Genomic DNA, 21211 nt, shown 5'->3' on the forward strand with positions numbered 1-21211 from the left:
GTTACATAACACTGATTCGAAATGTCAAAAAGTCTGTAATGACACAACAACACAAACTTGTGAGCATTTTCAACCTATTCTTTCGCGGCATGAAAATTCATTACAGAATCACGAAGCAGCCATAAAAGAACAGCAAACTAATGTTTGCAAGCTAAAATTGACTCAGTTTCATCCACCGATTCGGTTACGCAACTTGCAAAAACTCAGGAAAACTTAAAGGCCACAGTAGATACTCTGAAAACTGGTTCAGAAAGACACATGGAGGAAATTAATTCATTATCAGAGAAAGTAGTTGAACTTTCGGATCAGCTAAATAATTTATCTACGAAGGTAGACGATAATCTGAATGACACAAAACCGGTAGTCTTTAATGACACAGAAGAGTGCGAACAAATTAGGAAATTAAAAAAAAATCAGACTCAAATTAATATGCAACACCAAAGAGAATCCATGAAGTACAAGATCAGCTGACACAGGTAATACAAGAATTACGTATTTCAGCCGACACTCGTGCTCCAATATGGGAAAAGGGACATAGAAATACAGAACAGCCACAAAATAATAACACGGGGTACTTCGAAAATTATGAACGAAATTGGTAAGGTACACCGAATTTTGAGATGGAACCGCCGAAACGAAGTAACAATAACGGATATGCGACTCGCCAACATGATGATTTTTGACTATAAGCTGTTTATTACTACACGTAAATTCAAAACATTTAAGAATTCCGACAACGACATTCATCCACAAGCGTGGCTTCATCAATTCTCCCATTGTTTTCCTCCCAACTGGTCATTAGAGCAAAGATTAGAATTTATGTGTGGCTATTTAGATAATGAACCAGCTGTAAGAATGCGATCGGTCATTCACGATTGCCACAGTGAAGGAGAATTTTATCATGCCTTCCTCTCAGCATATTGGTCTCAAGCTACACCGAGTAAAACATAGCGTCATAATGATGAAACATTTCGAACAATCTGAATTTTCCAGTCTTGTGAAACATATTGAAGACTTGTTGCACAAGAATCAGTACCTGTCAAACCCATACAGCCCCTCAGAACTCTTCTGCATTTGCTTACTCAAATTACCTGAACACTTACGACATATTATTTTGGCAGGACGTTGCAAAGACGACATTGAAGCTTTTCAGGGACTCTTACAAGAATTAGAAATTGACACTGACAATCGCAGAATGCGAATACAGGAACACAACAATTACAGGTCACGCCCGTCACAATTCTGCGATGAAAGAAATAACTGGACATGACAAGGCTATTGTCACAACACAAATCGTGACCAAAACAGACACCACCTGTATGACAACTGTTGGCAGAGTAGTAATAATTACAGGGAAAGATCACCTCTCCGCGGTAGTGACTATCACTGAGACAATCAGAGAAACAGACAATATTATTATCAAGGGAGACAGAATAACTTTAGATGCAATGGTCATGCACGCAGTTACAATTCAGGGAGGGATTCTCCACCACGTGACCGACAAGAAAGAAACTATGAAATCTACCGACGTGACGACAGACGATATGATAGTAACGACAGACCTGAATTGCATCAGAACTGGCGGGAATCAAACAGGACAGGGCCCTCTCGACAAGGTGAATTTGTAGAAGTTAGATCTCCAAATCCCAAAAACGACGCACGCCAACAAAGAGACAATAGGCAATGACTCATACCGCTGGCAGCCACAAAACATACTTATGAAACTGACGACGCAGCTGCTGTAGCTAGTAATTACGTAAAAATGGAAGACATTAGGGACATCTTACTTCAGGAACACGACGTAAAACATAACAACATTGCATATGCTGTGATTCACATTGCAGTAAATGACGTAAAATTTACGGCAGTACTTGACTCTGGCAGTCCCATTTCAGTAATTAGTGAAACAGCCTTTAGCAAATGCGACAAATCGAACGATTGCCCCACACTTCTGTTACGTAAGATTAATTACAAGGTGCAATCTTTGGAAAAAGTGTAGATGTACGCCAACATACCAACTTAGAATTCTTTTGTCGAAGCGACAGCTTCTCTATGAACTTTCTTATTGTTCCATTATTGTCGACACAAATTATATTGGGAGTAGACTTGAATAAATACAAAGCAATCTTAAACTTTCGCAATGCTGAAATAAGTTTAGAGAAAGAAGGTAAGTCAATAGCTTTGAAATTTGAAGATTGGCTCTCAAACCATGACGAAGAAATTAATCGGCTTTACCTCCTGTTAGACAACGGTTCGGAATTTTCGACGGAACTTGACACTAACAATCACTCTGTAAGTACTGACAGGGATGATATCAATGGCGCATTTGATACTAAAGAGTTAATTCAGAATAAAATTCAAACAATTGAGCATTGTAATGACACTGATAGGCAGGAACTTTTTGAGATTTTACAAGCACATTCCACAGTTTTTACTCACAAAACAGGAACAATCAAGGGATTTCAATACCAACATCTACATCTACATCCATACTCTGCAAGCCACCTGACGGTGGGTGGCGGAGGGTACCCTGAGTACCTCTATCGGTTCTCCCTTCTATTCCAGTCTCGTATTGTTCGTGGAAAGAAGGATTGTCGGTATGCATCTGTGTGGGCTCGTGTTCGTAAGCATACTAAATTTTGTGATAGACCATACGTAATTCTGGCACATTATAGGGACCGTGTTAGAACAAAAATACAATCTATGCTTGACGAGGGCATTATTGAGCCTGCAGTAATCTCATACAACAATCCATTAAATGTTGTTGAGAAGAAAAATGGATCGATCAGGCTTGTCTTAGATTCGAGACAAATCAATACTATCATCATTCCAGAAACAGACAGGCCGCAAACGTTGGAAGAACTTCTTCAAAATTTTAATGGTGTAAAAGTGTTGTATTCTATGGATTTAAGATCCAGCTTTTATCAGATCTAACTTCATCCAGAATGTAGAAATTACACAGCTTTCCTTTGTTTCGACGTTTGTTATCAGTTTCGGAAACTTCCTTTTGGTTTGAACATTTCTTTGGCAGCATTCATTCGCGAGCTAAAATCCATATTACCTGAGTTCTTAAAACGCCACATCACCTTATATGTGCACGATATTCTGATAGAAGAAGCCTCATGGGAACAACATAATCGCATCCTCAACAGCGTGGTACATATTTTTGCAGAATCTGGAATTACAGTTAACTTGGAAAAGCCTGAATTCGGTAGGACAAAGATGAAGTTTTTGGGACATATTATTTCTTCTGAAGGTATTGAGCCGGATCCGGAATATTTAGAAGCAATCAGAGCCATTACATTTCCATCCACAAAAAAACATGTCCGCAGATATCTAGGTCTCGTAAATTGTTACCCTCGTTTTCTGAATACGCAATTTCTAGTTACACCAAAACTTTGTTCTCTCACTGGAAAAAATACTATTTGGAACTGGGACGAACAAGCACAGCTGGAATTCAATTCTTTGAAAGAATCGCTACTTGACAGGCCAATACTAGCTCATCCAGATCTGTCACAAGATTTCTGCCTTAGCACCGATTCTTCTAAAGTCGGTCTTGGTGCCCATTTATTTCAAGAAGCCATAGAAAATGACACTACTGTTCAGAAAACCATTGCTTTTGCTAGCTGAGTGCTAACAAAATCTGAAAAAAATTATTCCGTTACTGAATTAGAAGCTTTAGCTATGGTTTGGGCATTTAACAAATTCCGTTTCTTTCTTTCTGGTAAGCACGTAAAAGTATACAGTGATCATCGTGCATTACAATTTCTTATGTCTTCAAAATTAAAACATGACCGGTTAAAACGTTGGGCATTGTTTCTGCAAAAATTTCACTTCACAATAGTCTACATTCCCGGCAAGGAGAACATTGTTGCGGACGCACTGTCACGCGCACCAGCTGGGCTGGAGAAAAGTAACACAGAAGGTAACCTTGAGAAAAATATCAGTATTCCTTACATTCAGAAAGTCGCCTTTGAAAACTTCATCACCACATCTTTAAAGGACATTGCTCATGAACAAGATAAAGATCCGATTTGGAAAGACATTGAAAGTAAATGGCGTGAAAAGACACACACTCAGATTCGTCATTATTATCTGGTTAGAAACAACATCCCTTCGAACTCTGCACTGCTGATGACAAGCTATGGGTACTTTGTATTCCAGACGATTTTGTTAATAAGCTCATTTGGTACATTCACTTCAGCTACGCACATTTTGGTCCACGAAAATGTTATCATATTCTCCGAACGACTTGTTATTTTAACAATATGGAAAAGAGAATTCGAAGAGTCTTGTCTATTTGTAAACTTTGGCAAAAGGCGAAACCATCTACTATCTCACGTCGTGCTCCGTTGTTTCCTATTATTCCTTCTAAATTAAAAGAATTTGTTACTGTTGATCTCTTGGGACCCCTTGTCAGAGCATCTAATGCACTTTCGTACGTTCTAGTCGCTGTTGAACTTACTTCAAAATTTGTTTCTTTCACTCCGTTACATAAAGCCACTGGACGGTCTTTATCCAACGCCTTTGTTACAAATTTTTTACATGAAGTTGACCACGTTGCTAAAGCCATTTCAGATAACGGATCGCAATTCAGATCTGCTGTTTGGTCACGCATGCTTCGGAATCATAAAATCAAACCAGTTTTTATTTCATTGTACTCACCTTATTGTAACCTGTCTGAACGGACTATGAAAGAAATCAATAAGCTTTGCAGACTTTATTGTCACAGAAAGCATCAGCATTGGGACAGATATTTACACTTATTTCAAAATGTGCTGAATGAAATGCCTCATGACTCCACTGCTTTACCACCTACTCTTGTACTGAAGAACGAAGACTCACCGAACAGTATCTGAGAACTTGTACCTTCCCAGAATACACGTAAACTTCGACACAAAGACATAATTGATTTGGCTAATAAATATATAAAATCTGCAGCAGACAAAAGGAGAAAACTACACGGTAAAGCCAATGCAAAGAAGTTATATACTGGTCAGAAAGTTCTCATTAAACCTCACTCATTGTCACATAAGAAGAAACATTTGAGTCACAAATTCTTTCTAGTTTACAATGGACCTTACAGACTCCGATGTATACCACATGATAACTGCGTTGAAGTTGGAACTCTGTGTACTAGGAAGAGTAAAGGTTTACACCACATTTCACATGTAAAACCATTTATTGACAGATAATCTGCTTTTTAACTTAGTCTTTGCAATTTTCACTTCACGCTACTTGTACAATTTGTCACACTGAGAAACTGTTAACATGCAACAATGTTTGAAGTTAAATATCCAGTCAAGAACCAAGAGAACTTATTTCAACAGAAATTACGAATGCATTGTTATTGTGAACAGACGACACAGTGTTATTGTGTGTGTGCATTCTTGCTTGTTAGTTGCACAATTACGTAACGACTATCAGGCTTACATACTTAGAACATATAACTGTACTGCTAATGAGATTTTACTGCAACATTTTGGTTTACTTGAAAATACATTATGGATTTAAAGTGCTTTCTGAGAGATACCAGAAGACAAAGTGGTTAGTTTATATGACAGCTACATGACTATATCACGACGCTACTAATGTGTGACACAATTTACATTCTTGCTTTTGCTGTGTATCTGTTTTATATCTGCACAGTTTTTCTGAATTATTCTGGAAAGTAAAAATTGTTTTAATAGTAACTTTTGTGGTATAGCTACAATGAGACAGCCTTTTCCGTAGCACAACAATACGTTACATTATAGTACTTTCTTGATCTAGGTAAGGTACATAATAAGTACGATATCTATACGCAAAGAATTTCACTTTTGTTTTTGATGAGGTAAGTACATTGACTTCAGCAGAACTTTGTTTACAGAGGAGGATAACTACTACACTACCACAGAATTATCTTACAGCAAGACGCACATTTAGCGCTACAGGACACGCATTTGAGTGACTACTTAAACCATTTACTTTTCAAGATTTTTGCATTACAAAGAAAGTTTTCCGTGATATATTTCATTCCATTGCCGTAATCTGTAACACCTGAGGGTATAATTACATTAATTCTCAGGGGGGTACACGCTTACTTTGTGTACCATGTGTTTGGCAAGCACAAGGAGCCCTAGCTTATATGGTATTTGCTTATACAACTTTACACATCGGTACCATATTTCTCTAACACATAAATTACACAGCTACCTGATTATTTAACAGAGAAACAAACATTTTTGTACTACATCAGTGATAGATGTTTACGCAATTACACAGTTGGATAATTTCACACTTATGAAATTGTATTTTGCCCATACTTTGTGAACTGTTCATATTTTTTTCTTTTTTTTTTTTTTGGAACCATTGTGATACTATGAGAGCTTTGAATGATATATTTGGTATGGGATCACGATTTTTAAAGTACGATTCAGGTAGATGACACTATTGGAATGAGCAGAGAATTTTTTTAGGTTTTGAAATTATTGCACAAATATACGACGTTTTTGAGATTTGGCTGAGTCTTTATGATGTTGTTATTACGATCACAATGTGTATTATGCTGTGGAGGTATGTTTATGATAAATAAGCTCATGGTATATGAGGAATTTGATTATGCTATGTATTTATTATGATGAAATATTGAAGAATTGTCGATGAATATGTATATGTGTAATAAGGTAAGGAATAATGAGTAGTGGTTAGGGACTCTGCCTTGTGAAAAAGAATGTTGGAAACCAAGAATCGTAGTTTAAGAGTTATGAAATGTGTGTAAATGCGTGAATGTATCACAATGCCGGCGAAAACTTTTTGGACACTGTTATATTTATAGGATTTTGTTTCTACAGATTTGTAATGCAAATATTTCGCCCTGTGAAATTTCATTTGTATCAAACTGTCACTATAGCGGAAACTGATGTCGTAAATATTTCGGTAAGGAAGGTAGGTCACTGTAAGCAACCAGCTCCACGACAGTCACCTGGAAAAAAGCCATTAGTGTGTGCCTTTCAGAGGCACAAGTGGAGAAAAAAAGAGGTCATTATCCTCTCTATTGACATTTCTTTGTAGAAAGCATCGCAAATACAACACGCCGAAACTTGAAAACATAAGATTACACTGTGGAGCTCTTAATTTATGATATTTACTAAATTGCCTAATGAAATGATGAGAAACATTTTTACATCTATTGTCTTTCTAGTTGAGAGATTTTTTACTGCCTTTGGAGACGCCATTTGCCTAGTGAATGACATTTCACACATTGCTTTGTCTACATTTGCTCATTTCGTTTAATATCTGGTTTCTAGCTGCACTGCAGCATTGGTTTAAATAAAATTTAATAGATGAACTAATACAGATATTTCATGTCTACAGATCCAGTAAATAATAATTTTATGATCTACTTCCAAAAAAACGAGGGAGCAAAAAAAAATACATTTCTACTTCACAGGAATTGCATACATCATTTTTGTCAGTGACTTGGTAACTTGTCTGCTAGAGTAAATTACAGTGATGCATCACTCTAGTGTTAAGATGTGACATAGGTATTAGACATGGCCATCTTTAGTGTAATATTTTTTTCTGCGTGAGCTTTGTCATGTTTAGATATAAGTTATTGCATTTGCTCCTGCTGTTTGCCAGGCATAGTGCTACTAAATTTCACTTTGTATTACTCTGTTAAGCCAGTTTTACTACTGATTTATTTTTCTTGTTGCTGCACATTGCCTTATTTTAATGTAATATCTAAATTTTCTTTGCTAATTTAGATATACTGCTGCTTGCTTTGCCAATTTGAATTTTTTGTCATTGCTGTTGGTGTTAATATGTTATGAGTTGCTGCATTGCCTCGTCCCTTAGTTTATGCATCTGAGCACAGTAGATTTAAGTTAGCTTAAGAGGGGGTAGACAATATAAGAGAATGAGTTGCAATGAATTGGAAGAAATGCATTGAGATGCTATACTAAAAAAGTACAGAAAGCAGGTATAGATAGGACGTTTTGGAAATAATGATGAACGAAGGGAGATTTGGAAAAAAAAAGTTTTGTTTGCGAAATACTGCATTTCCAAATGTTACACTGAAAACGAACCCTGTCCTTTCCTTTTGTCTTATTCCCCTATGTGTTTGTGTACCCCTGTGTATTTGTGTTTTTCCTGTCTTTATGTGTTTAGCTAATAAGAGTTATGTTGTACAATTTTTCTAATAATATGTTATTTACTTTGTAGAGATGTTTAGACATTATTTATTCTGTTCTGTTTCAATGCTCATATATGAAATTAGTGTTTCACAACTATTGTCATTACTTTATATATTTACTTCTGTCATAATTCCTGTAACACTGATGTATATACTTATTTCTATTCTTTTGAAAAGCCTGTATTACTACAAATTTTATCTGTATTATTATGTTTTTAATGAAGTTTTCTGTATATTTGTAATTGTATTCTCATGTTATAAAATTGTAATGGACACCAGTTCAGCTAATTAAGTACCTTGTAAACATTCATTTCAGTGCACACACTTCTTTTGGTCATAGTATATGCACAATATGTGAGAAGTTGGGACTGTTAGTGTTTGCACGAGTGTTGATAATTCAGCAATGGACTGGTTAACAGCAATGCTGGTTCTAAGGAGAATTCCAAAAACTTTGTGAGTGCACAAGTGGTGGTTTATGGACTTGCTATATAGTTCAAGACTCTTCGATGGTGATTGTGCACCTGCACAGTCGCAACAGATGGCTGCTGGCCCTCTCTACAACGACTGAAGTGGGTCTGCACCTTTGAAGGCCCACCAATACCATAATCTCTACCAGGACTACAGTGGGTCTGCTCTGTGATGACCTACCTACCAATATTCTTCAAAACTGTGGGTTTGCTCTGTTGTGGCCCATTACCTGTCTGCATGTCAAGAGTCAGCACTGTCTTTCCGTTGGAAGGACAACACTACTTCTTCAAGAGTGCATGAAATCCACTACTTTGTGAAGAAAAACTGTAATTACTATTATGATGAATGATCAGGACTGTCTTTATGGACTGTGAGAAAATTTTAGCTTTTGACCAACATTGTATCAATAAGTGTGTGCACTTGACTTCTTTGTTATTGTAATTATGAAAATTTTTTTTCAAATCTGTATTGGCCACTGCCCAAAAAAATGTGTAAAATTCATTGTGGGGAGCATGGGGGCTACGTATGTAGGCTGTTCAGGTTTTTATATTGGTAACGCCACGTAGCGCACTGTATGAAAACCTCTGGCTGTGCCGTGTGCAGTCTGTGGCTGGGTGGCATTGTTGTAATATTCGCTATTGTAGTGTTCGGCTGTTGGCTGTTAACAGCGGTTAGCGCTGCGCAGTTGGAGGTGACCCGCAAGCAGTGGTGGATGTGGAGAGTGAGATGGCGAAGTTTTGAGAACGGATGATCTGGACAGCGACAGTAAATTTGTAAGACTGAATGTCATGAACTGATATATATATATATATATATACATATATATATATATAATGACTTTCGAACACTATTAAGGTAAATATATTGTTTGTTCTCTATCAAAATCTTTCATTTGCTAACTATGCCTATCAGTAGTTAGTGCCTTCAGTAGTTAGAATCTTTAATTTAGCTGGCAGTAGTGGCGCTCATTGTATTGCAGTAGTTCGACTAGCGAAGATTTCTGTGAGGTAAGTGATTTCTGAAAGGTATAGGTTAATGTTAATCAGGGCCATCCTTTTCTAGGGAGTTTTGAAAGTCAGATTGCGTTGCGCTAAAAATATTATGTGTCAGTTTAGTGTTGATCAGAATAAGTGAAGAGAGTAATGTCTGAATACGTTCAGTTTTGCTCAGCTGTTTGAAAATCAAATAATATAAGAGGTTTATCAGTACAGTAATTCATTAATTTTTCTAAGGGGACGTCTCACCTTGCTCCGTCCATCATTGGTTATTTTGCTGCCTAGTTAACAGAGTTCCTTAACTTCATCTCCTTCAAGAACATCAATCCTGTCAACCTGATATACACTCCTGGAAATTGAAATAAGAACACCGTGAATTCATTGTCCCAGGAAGGGGAAACTTTATTGACAGATACATCACATGATCACACTGACAGAACCACAGGCACATAGACAAAGGCAACAGAGCATGTACAATGTCGGCACTAGTACAGTGTATATCCACCTTTCGCAGCATTGCAGGCTGCTATTCTCCCATGGAGACGATCGTAGAGATGCTGGATGTAGTCCTGTGGAACGGCTTGCCATGCCATTTCCACCTGGTGCCTCAGTTGGACCAGCGTTCGTGCTGGACGTGCAGACCGCGTGAGACGACGCTTCATCCAGTCCCAAACATGCTCAATGGCGGACAGATCCGGAGATCTTGCTGGCCAGGGTAGTTGACTTACACCTTCTAGAGCACGTTGGGTGGCACGGGATACATGCGGACGTGCATTGTTCTGTTGGAACAGCAAGTTCCCTTGCCGGTCTAGGAATGGTAGAACGATGGGTTCGATGACGGTTTGGATGTACCGTGCACTATTCAGTGTCCCCTCGACGATCACCAGTGGTGTGCGGCCAGTGTAGGAGATCGCTCCCCACACCATGATGCTGGGTGTTGGCCCTGTGTGCCTCGGTCGTATGCAGTCCTGATTGTGGCGCTCACGTGCACGGCGCCAAACACGCATACGACCATCATTGGCACCAAGGCAGAAGCGACTCTAATTGCTGAAGACGACATGTCTCCATTCGTCCCTCCATTCACGCCTGTCGCGACACCACTGGAGGCGGGCTGCAAGATGTTGGGGCGTGAGCGGAAGACGGCCTAACGGTGTGCGGGACCGTAGCCCAGCTTCATGGAGACGGTTGCGAATGGTCCTCGCCGACACCCCAGGAGCAACAGTGTCCCTAATTTGCTGGGAAGTGGCGGTGCGGTCCCCTACGGCACTGCATAGGATCCTACGGTCTTGGCGTGCATCCGCGCGTCGCTGCGGTCCGGTCCCAGGTCGACGGGCACGTGCACCTTCCGCCGACCACTGGCGACAACATCGATGTACTGTGGAGACCTCACGCCCCACGTGTTGAGCAATTCGGCGGTACGTCCACCCGGCCTCCCGCATGCCCACTATACGCCCTCGCTCAAAGTCCGTCAACTGCACATACGGTTCACGTCCACGCTGTCGCGGCATGCTACCAGTGTTAAAGACTGCGATGGAGCTCCGTATGCCACCGCAAACTGTCTGACACTGACGGCGGCGGTGCACAAATGCTGCGCAGCTAGCGCCATTCGACGGCCAACACCGCGGTTCCTGGTGTGTCCGCTGTGCCGTGCGTGTGATCATTGCTTGTACAGCCCTCTCGCAGTGTCCGGAGCAAGTATGGTGGGTCTGACACACCGGTGTCAATGTGTTCTTTTTTCCATTTCCAGGAGTGTATGTTGTTAGAGAAACTTATCTGCTAACTTGACTATTATTCCTTACGGATTTACTTACATTATTAATCGTCTCATTCCCACCATTTTCGATATGGGAAAAATATGAACGAAGAAATGCTGCAATCCTGTCTGTTCCCATTTCTGCTGCTGCTCAGTACTTTAGCATTTCTTCGATTTACTCTCAGTCCATACTCTGTGCTATTTAGACTGTTCATTCCATTCAGCAGATCACCTAATTCTTTCTTCCTCCCTATGTTTTATATTAGTAAACTTATCTTGGCCAGGAATGCCTTTTTTGCCATCGCTGGTCTGGCTTTTATTAACTTCTTGCTCCGTCCGTCATGTGGTATTTTGCTGCCTGGGTAGCAGAATTCCTTCATCTAATTCGAGATCACCAGTTGTGATGTTAGGGTTCTCGTTGTCCTCATTCCTGATACTTCACATTCCATTCGTCTTTCTTCGATTGACTCACAATCATTTTATTGATATCCTTTCACCACGGATTTTAATCCCACTCTTGACCCTTTCTTTTATTTCTGCCACCGCTTCTTCGATGTGTACGTTGAACACTAAGGGTGAATGGCTACAGCCCTGTCTTACAGCTTTTTTAATCCGACCACTTCGTTCTTGTATTATAGTCTTGTTGTTCCCTCTTGGTTGTTCTATGCTCTGTACATTATCCATCTTTCCCTATAGCTTCCCTTATTTTTCTCAGGATTTTTCCAGGTCGACAAATTCTATGAACGTGTCTTGATTTTTCGTTTAGCCTTACTTCAATTGTCAACTGCAACGTCAGAATTACATCTCTGATGCCTTTACCATTCCTAAGGCCAAACTGAAATGCTCAGTATTCTTCTTCATTCTTCAGTATATTATCATTTCAGCAACTTGGAAGCATCAACTGTTAAGCTGATTCTGCGATAATTCTTGCACTTGTCGGCTTTTGTAATCTTTGGACTTCTATCACGTCTTCAGAGAACACTTTCCCCCACAAAACGGCCTTCAGCGAACTCAGCCCGCTATCTGCTGCCTCTTCTCCATTTAGCAGCTGAATCCCCATTGCACTCTCAATGCCGCCGTCGTTATTTTTAATTTCACAATAGGTTGTTGACTTTTATGTTTGCTGAGTCAGTCCTTCCTGTAGTCATTTCTTTCTCTATCTTCATATTCTTCATGCAGCCATTTCGCCTTAGCTTTCTTGCACTTCCTATTTCTTTCCCTTACTGGGTCGCTGGCTGGTGTGCTGCGGATAGCCTGTTGAAATCAGACCATCCGTAAATTAGTTGTGGAAGATTCTCGAAAGTCTTCTTTTTATCTGGATTTACCTTTTATCTTCATGATGGCGACAAATTGTTCTAGATTTGGTAATTTTAGCGGTAGATGGTGGCCAGTGTCCCTATCTATCGCCAGCTCTTCACTCCTGGGACGAAATCTGTGTATCCTATCTGCCTATGTCTGGTGTCATCCCACGCAAGTGTGTGAGAACGTATTCGATACGACTGCAATTCGTGTAACTAAGGACTTGGGTGTCAGCTCGGTATTCATTTAGTCCGATGTAAAAAAACGCCTAAAAATCACAACGATGCTGGCTGGCTTGTACGCTGCTCCTCGTGGTTAATCCGACGAGCGGGTTGGATCCAACGCCAGTACTTCCGATAATCCTGGATGAAGAGCGATAACGTATTGACAATGGGCACTCTATGTTTTACGATCAAGTCGAAATTTTAGCCTCGAACTTTCTGGGACTCAGTAGTGAAGGAAGCAATAGAAATTCGGTTAGCGACGAATTTAATTAATAGAGATAGCTGCTTCTGCTTGGACAAATCATGGAATCCGGCAATTTCTGTAATAATATCACAAAGTCGTCGCGACGGTGCAGCTCGCAGTGATACATCGATATTACAGTCTGGATCCACTGTGCAGCCATTGATATATTTCCATGCATATGCCATACCTCTTTGCCGCCGATTAAAGTCTCTGGCGCCTTGTGTATCTGTGGCCGCATGTGCAGTGGTGCGTTGCACGGGTTTAAAAGAACGGAGCAATGGCTAGAGAGTCAGTTAACTCGGCTCACTCTGAAGATGGCTGGACGGTATTCAGCCGCAGTATTAGAAGAAGTCGAATTTCTGTGGTTGCACTCCCGAAATTTTATGAATCAGTCTTCGCGCCGCGAAAATATGAAGATGTACAGCTATAAAAGTAGGTTTGCCTTTCCTTAACCTATCTTCTGAGGTAAGTTGTAGAATCAGTACTGCCTCGGGTGTTCCTGCATTTCTGCGGAATTCAAACTGATCTTCCTCGAGGTCCGCTTCTACCAGTTTTTCCATTCCTCAGTAAAGAATTAGTGTTGGTATTTTGCAACTGTGACTTCTCAAACTCATAGTCCGGAAATTTTTACACCTGTCAGCACCTGCTTTCTTTGGAATTGGAAAATTATATTCTTCTTGAAGTCTGAAGTCTCATACATCTTGCTCACCAGATCGAAGAGTTTTCTCTTGGCTGGCTCTCCCAAGGCCATCAGTATTTCTAATGGAACGTTGTCTACTCCCGGGGCATCGTTTCGACTTAGGTCTTTTAGCGTTCTGTCATGTTCTTCGCGCAGGAACATATCTCCCAACTCATTTTCATCTACGTCCTCATCCATTTCCATAATATTGCCGTCAAGTACATCGCCCTCGTATAGATCCTCTATATACTCCTCCCACCTTTCTGCTTTTTCTTTCCTTTCCTTTCCTGCTGGTTTTCCACCTGAGCTCTTGATATTCACACAGGTGGTTCTCGTTTCTCCAAAGGTCTCCTTAACTTTCCTGTAGGTGGCATCTATCGTATCACTAGTTATCTATGCTTCTATGTCCTCTAGCCATTTCCGCTTAATCAATTTCCACTTATTGTCGATCCCATTTTTGAGACGTGTGTATTCCTTTTCGCCTGCTTCATTTACGGCATTTTTATATTTTCTCCTTTCATCAATTACATTCACTATCTCTTGTCTTACCCAAGGATTTCTACTAGTCGTCGTCTTATTACCTACTTGAGTCTCTCTTGTTTTCGATATTTTATCTCTCAAAGCTGCACATTCTTTTTCCACGTACGCAACCTTCTTTCATGATTCTTAAATGAAGTGGTAACGATGATTAAGTTATGGTCGGTGCAAAATTCTACCAGGCGGCTTCCTCTTTCATTCCTTACCCCAATTCATATTCACTTACGACTATTCCTTCTCTTCCTTTTTCTACTGTTGGATTTCAGTCTCCCTTGATCATTAAATTTTCATCTCCCTTAACTATCTGAATAATTTCTTTTATTTCATCATACATTTCTTCAATCTCTTGATCATCTGCAGAGCTACTTGTCATATGAACTTGTACTACTGTGATAGGCGTGGACTCCATCTCTGTCTTAGCTCAAAATGGTTCAAATGGCTCTGAGCACTATGGGACTTAACATCGGTGGTCATCAGTCCCCTAGAACTTAGAACTACTTAAGCCTAACTAACCTAAGGACAGCACACACATCCATGCCCGAGGCAGGATTCGAACCTGCGACCGTAGCGGTCACGCGGTTCCAGACTGAAGCGCTTAGAACCGCACGGCCACACCGGCCGGCCCTCAGTCTTGGCTACAATAATGCGTTCATTACGCTGTTCTTAGTAGATTAACCTCGTTCATACTTTTCATTCATTATTAAGCTTACTCCTGCATTACCCCTATTGGATTATGAATTTATAACCCTGTATTAACCTGACCAGAAGTCCTGTTCCTCCTGCCACCGAACTTCAATAGATCCCTCTGTATCTAACTCTATCCATTTCCGTTTTTTAAATTTTCTAACCTACCAGCCCGATTAAGGGATCTGACATTCCCCGCACTGATCTGTAGAACACCAGTTTTGTTTCTCCTGATAACGACATCCTCCTGAGAATTCCTCGTCCGGAGATCCGAATGGAGGACTATCTTACCCCTTACAAAATCGGTTAAGGAAAGGTAAACATACGTTAACAGCATTTCTTGACTTGAGAGGAAGTTTTTGACAATTTTGACTGGAATACAGACCTCTTAATTTTGAAGATAACGGGGGTAAAACATAGGGAGCGAAATGTTATTTACGCTTTCTACAGAAACCAGACGTCAGTTATAAGAGCCGAGGAGCATGAAAAGAAAACAGTGGTTGAGTAGGGAGTGAGACAAAAATGTGAGACAGTAAAGGAAACAAACGAAAAAATTGGAAGAAATTAAAGTTCTGGGGGACGAAACAAGAGCTTCGAGGTTTGACGATGACAATGGAAATTTTGTCAGGCACATCAAAGAACTTGGAAGAGTAGTTGAATGGAATGAATAGTGTCTTGAAAGGAGGATATACGAGTAAGATGAACGTCAACGTTCGCAGAAAAATGGTGATGGAACGTAGTCGAATTAAATCAGGCGATGCTGAGGGAATTGGATTAGGAACGACATTCTAAAAGTAATAGATGGTTTTTGCTTTTTTTGTAGTAAAATAACTTATGCTGACCGAAGTTGGGAGGATATAAAATATAGACTTGCAAAGACTGGAAAAGTGTTTCTGAAGAAGTGAGATGTGTTATTATCGAGTATAGATATAAGTGTTAGGAAATCTTTTCTGTAGTTATTTGTATGCAGTATAGCCTGATACGGGAGAGAAACGTGTATGATAAACAGTTCGGAGAAGATGACAGAACCTTGCGAAATGTGGTGCGACAGAAGAATTTTGAACATTAGATGAGAAGATCTTCTAATCAATGAGTAGGTACTGAATAGAAGCCGAGACAAAGTAGATTTCTGGCACAATTGCTTAAATATGGGATGGATTAATAGGACACACTTTCAGATACCAAGTGATCACCGGTTTAGTATCGGAAGGAGGTGGGAAGAGGGGGATGGTAAACTAGTAGAGCGATATCAAGAGATGAATGCAATAAGCAGGTTCAAACGTATGTAGGTTGCAGAAGGTATACGGAGATGAAAAGGTTTGCAAAGGATAGAGTAGCATGGAGAGCTGCATGAAACCAGTCATCTCGCTGAAGACCAAAAGAACAATACATTCCATACAGGTGGGCAGAAATATTCTGAAAAATGTGTAAGGCTTTTTCAGGGAGGGTTGTGGTGAAAAATAATAAGTAATAAACATACGGCTATTCGATACATGGCGCCGCATCGCTTGTTATTTAGCACTGAAGTCAGCCAATCAGGTGGTCGCGAGGGTAAACTGAAGCAGTCACACGCTCGAAAATGTGGTAAAGCACACATACCTGCGAGTCCGTGAGTTACGAGTTGTTCAAATGCTCGTTACCAGTTACAATCTCTCTTTAACGTGATAAGTTCAAGCTAGGTGAGCAAATTGTACGTTTGTTCGGTCTGAGGAAACAAAACCAAGTTTATGTTTGGCGAACTGTCTCTGTCAGACCGCTCGAATTTGCACGTGCAGCGGCATCATTGGCTAACACAGCCTCCCCTGAAACACCGGCACAAGCTTTTCAGACTGTTTCTGATCTCCCTGTATATGCAGGGAGGTTAGCAAGAGCCTTATAAGGATCCAAAGTTTGCACAGCACTAGTGTATCAAGTCAAAATATATCTGTAATTGTTAAGAAAATCGCTTGAAATTGATGTAGTGCATACTGTACATGGATACCAAAGCATTTCTGCCTTAAGAAGTCACAATGTCGTCAAGCTGGAAGAAGGTCAAGGGTATATTATTTATAGGCATACAGTAACGTGACGTTTGAGGTTGTAGAAGGAGTGCCAAGTAAAGAGTGAATTGATGGTAACAGGTTGAAGTGTTCAAACCGAAACAGAGAGGCGTTGTCTCTAAATGGGTACGAACGGAAGGATAGTGTCAATAGAAAGCAGTAATTTGTAGGTCGAGAAACTTTTGAGTCACAAGTTCTACCATCAGGCTGATGGTCACATCTAAGAAATTATTGCAGATCGATTGTAACGTTCTTAGACGATTCCTCAAAGCGATTCAAAATGAAAGAACCTCTTTCATAAACTGATTTTTGTTGTTAGCACGGAACCAGTTTCGTATTTTGCCTTTGATGTCAAAGTGTTCCATTTTCTCCTTTCTCCCTCTCTACACGTAAATCTGTTTGAGCTGCTTATCGGTCATTTCCACGGCACGCGCTTCTTTCTGCAGACATCAATACAACACTGGGGAGAGAGAAAAATTACGGTTGAACGCAATGTCTACAACGAGGTCATTGCACATGGAGCACTTGGATTGGGGAAAGACACATAAGTAAAGCGGCTACTCCCTTTCCAAAGTCAGCTTCTCGGTATTTGTCTGCAGTGGTTTAGATGTACTGCGGAAAACATAGATTATTTTGGCCAGATGGAGATTTCAAACATCGCCCCCCACCCCCCGGATGTGATTTTAGAACTGAAAACTGCCCAACTGCACTCATTATAAAAAGTAACGTTCGAATGAAACTGATTGTGGTAGTAATGTGAGAAGAAAGACTTATGTTGAAAGAAGTTTGCGGCAAAGTTTAAGGGCGATGATATTTTGTTGTTTTTGAGTCGGATTTTAAAGGTCTATGGTTGTTGCTGACTAATTTTTATTACAGTGCAGCAGTTCACCCCTGATTGTCTGACAGTACTAACTCCCGTTGGATAGGAAATAGAAAAATTTAATATATTTTCTAAGGAAGAAAGAAATTAAATTTATAAGATATACGTTTCTCTCACCGAGTACGTTAGATTCGGGCAGATCAATTTTTCCATGTGTTCTTTAAATGAAGACTTTAGAGTCACTATAGTTTGGATTTAAACTGTTGAAAAACACAGTTCGTAATCTGTGTCTCTTGTTCTTTACTCAAATTATTTATTCAGATGTCGAATGAGAATGGTAGCTAATTATTATCCAATTATGCTCGTGACTTTGTAATGTCGTGGCAAAAACTTATAAAATGTTGAATTATTCGTTCCTCAGAAAGCTGTGAGAATGCGATTGTATTAATTTCTCCACCAGCAAATTTTGTAAGATAACTAGTAAGACAAAAGGGAGGATGGTTCTCGGCCTCAGCAGCTAGGAGAGCTTGGTGTGATCGTTGTCAGTAAGGAACTACTTTCGAATGAGATAATGCAGAATGTTAAAACAATTCGCAGCTGAAATAGTCAGCAGTTACGACGTAGAATTGCTCTGGGTGGGGATGCTGCATCGAAGCTGAGAGTGGTTTGGAAGGAGTCATCCTTAACCAGACATTCCAAACTGAGATTTCTGACATTTCTGGTGTTTCTTGTTTTTCTTTGTGGCGCTGAAACATGGACAATAACTGAAATGGATCACAAGATAATTGATGCCTTAGAGATGTGAACATATAGAAGTTTGCTGAGAATATCATGGATGGACTTACAGACCAACAAATCAATCTTTCAAGAACTCAGGGTGGAGAAGATTTTGCCCAGTATTTATTTCCAGCGAATCCTGCAGTTCCTTGCTGACATAGTTCGACGACAGGAGCATAACTCGGAAAAAATGTAGGCGAAGTCCAAGGGAAAAGATTGCATGCAGGACCACCGAAACGGTGGGTGGAACAGATGAAGGAGAAGACACACAAGGCACGGGGCCAGCTGCTACAAGTTGCAGTAGACCAGGAAAAATGGAGACCGGCTGTTACGAGGATTGTGCGATGGGTCGCCAACTTTCAGTTATGGAATACGGAGATTTGAAGATGATTTGTACTTAAACCACTCTTCCGATACTTCATTGCTTCTCCATTATTAATGTCGAAGCTAACGAGGCTTGACGCGTCTTCCTAATTAATGTTCCTCTTTCAGTCTGCTCAGTGACATTTTCTACCTTTCGTTTCTGTCTGTATATCCAAACAGTAGTAACTCAGTGTAAACGTCCGCCCTCGCTTGCCAGGTGCAGGAAGCACCACTTGCACTGTCCAAACTGTCTGGTCGCCTTAGAGCTGCAGACGTGAGGCGCTGTAGTTGGGTGACCCTTCGGAGCCGCGGCGTTAATTAAGCCTGGCGTGGCGAACGGGCGCCCACTGCCCCCACTGTGCCACGTCACACAGCTAGCTCTGATCGATAGCCGGCAGCGGCGGCGGCGGCGGCGGCAGGAGGCGTGCCTAATGCCATTATTCAATCAGTATGATTAACAGCCGGCTACGCCGTAATTATCGCCGGATCGGCACCCGGCCGGATATCTTCGAGCGTCACTTCCAATCAGCAGGAGCGCGCCGCTGGCGTCCGTCACGGCTCACGCGCCGCGCCGGCTGTCAGCCGGCATTGCGCTCGCCGGCGGACTGCGCGCACAAAGGGCTTGTTTTTCCCCGTCGTGTTTTTTAATGCCAATTTTTGTTTTGTATGTGCGGCCTCTGAGTGAGAGTTTTGCGTCCAAAGAAAATGTATTTGCGTTTCTCTCTTTATCTCGCCCATCATTAGTCTTCCATACTACGTGAAGAGACGTGTAATTACCGAGGAGTAGGCTCCTTTTGTGAGAACTGAATGTTATATTCCTAGCCCAAAATGTATCTTTCAAACTGGAATCGAGTGGACTCTGCAGTAGAACTTACTGATACTTCAAAAACGCGTGGCCATGACCTTTGTTTTAAAGATATTGCATTCCATTAGGACGTTCGTGCGCCACGAGCACACAACAAATATTACTGAACCGTGAATTTACTTTCAAAACCTTTTCTTAAGAATTTACTTTATCTACCAACAATTCATCAAGAACGTTAACACATTTAATCACACTATGTGAGCGTGGAAGTAGTTGCCAGTGGGTAGCTGATGAAAACAAATTAAATTTCTTTCAACAGATGGAAATTTTATTCCTAAAAGCCTTTTTTTTAAAAAAAAGATTTAAAATTATAATCAGAAAGCACCCTCTAAATATCAAGTTACAATTTTAGTCAGAGGCAGAAAGAACAAATATTGATAGTATGAGCTTTCGGGCTGAGAACTTTGGCGCTGCCTTTTGACACGGCCGTAGTCACGATCGCTCACAACAACCTCTTAAAGAATACACTGGTGCCAATCTGCAGCTCACCAGATTTCTTTAAACTAAAAATTTTAACAACTCACACAAGCACATAAACTATGCACCCCGTAGGAGGGATGGAAATGTTACAAAATACTAACATTAAAAAAATTAACTTGCCACTGAAGGTGTAACTTGATTTAAAAAAAAAAAAAAAAAAAAAAAACCTCTTACGGTGGAAGGGTGGCAACTTTATATATTTTAATGACCATTTAAATAAAAACCCATGAAATTCAGTCTTACATAAAATATACAAACATCATCTACATTAGACATATACCGCCTCTCAAGATTATAGGCAAGATAAAACGTATTTCAGGAATTTGGCCGTTACACTTCAAGCAATAAATTCGTTAACACCGAATCCGACAAACATGACAGAGGCAGTTGTTAACGTACGGCAGACCGACAGACAGACAGACACAAACTGCCTAACAAATGAGGACGAGAGACAGACGAGCCAGCTGGGGACGAGAGACTGACGAAGAAAACAAGTAAAATTTAACAAGTAAATGCAACAACATATCACGAATCACTTACCTTCTAATAAACTGGGATGTCTGGCGAAGACCTGGCGCTGCACCCCCAAAACTCTCTCCCAAACCGTCCGCTGCCAACCGCTTCAACGGACGCATGAAGGCGCGCCGATCTCCCGTCTCACGGCGTCGCAGCTCGCCCCGGCCAGACCGATGTCGTGGTTTGGCTCCTGCTGCTCTCGTGTCGGCCGCGAAGCCACTACCCATCGCTATACGGCGCGGCCCACTGGACTGACGTGGCGACCACACAAGCGCCGACGCTCAAGACGGAC

This window comes from Schistocerca cancellata, chromosome 1 (assembly GCF_023864275.1).
Source record: "Schistocerca cancellata isolate TAMUIC-IGC-003103 chromosome 1, iqSchCanc2.1, whole genome shotgun sequence".
NCBI lineage: Eukaryota > Metazoa > Arthropoda > Insecta > Orthoptera > Acrididae > Schistocerca > Schistocerca cancellata.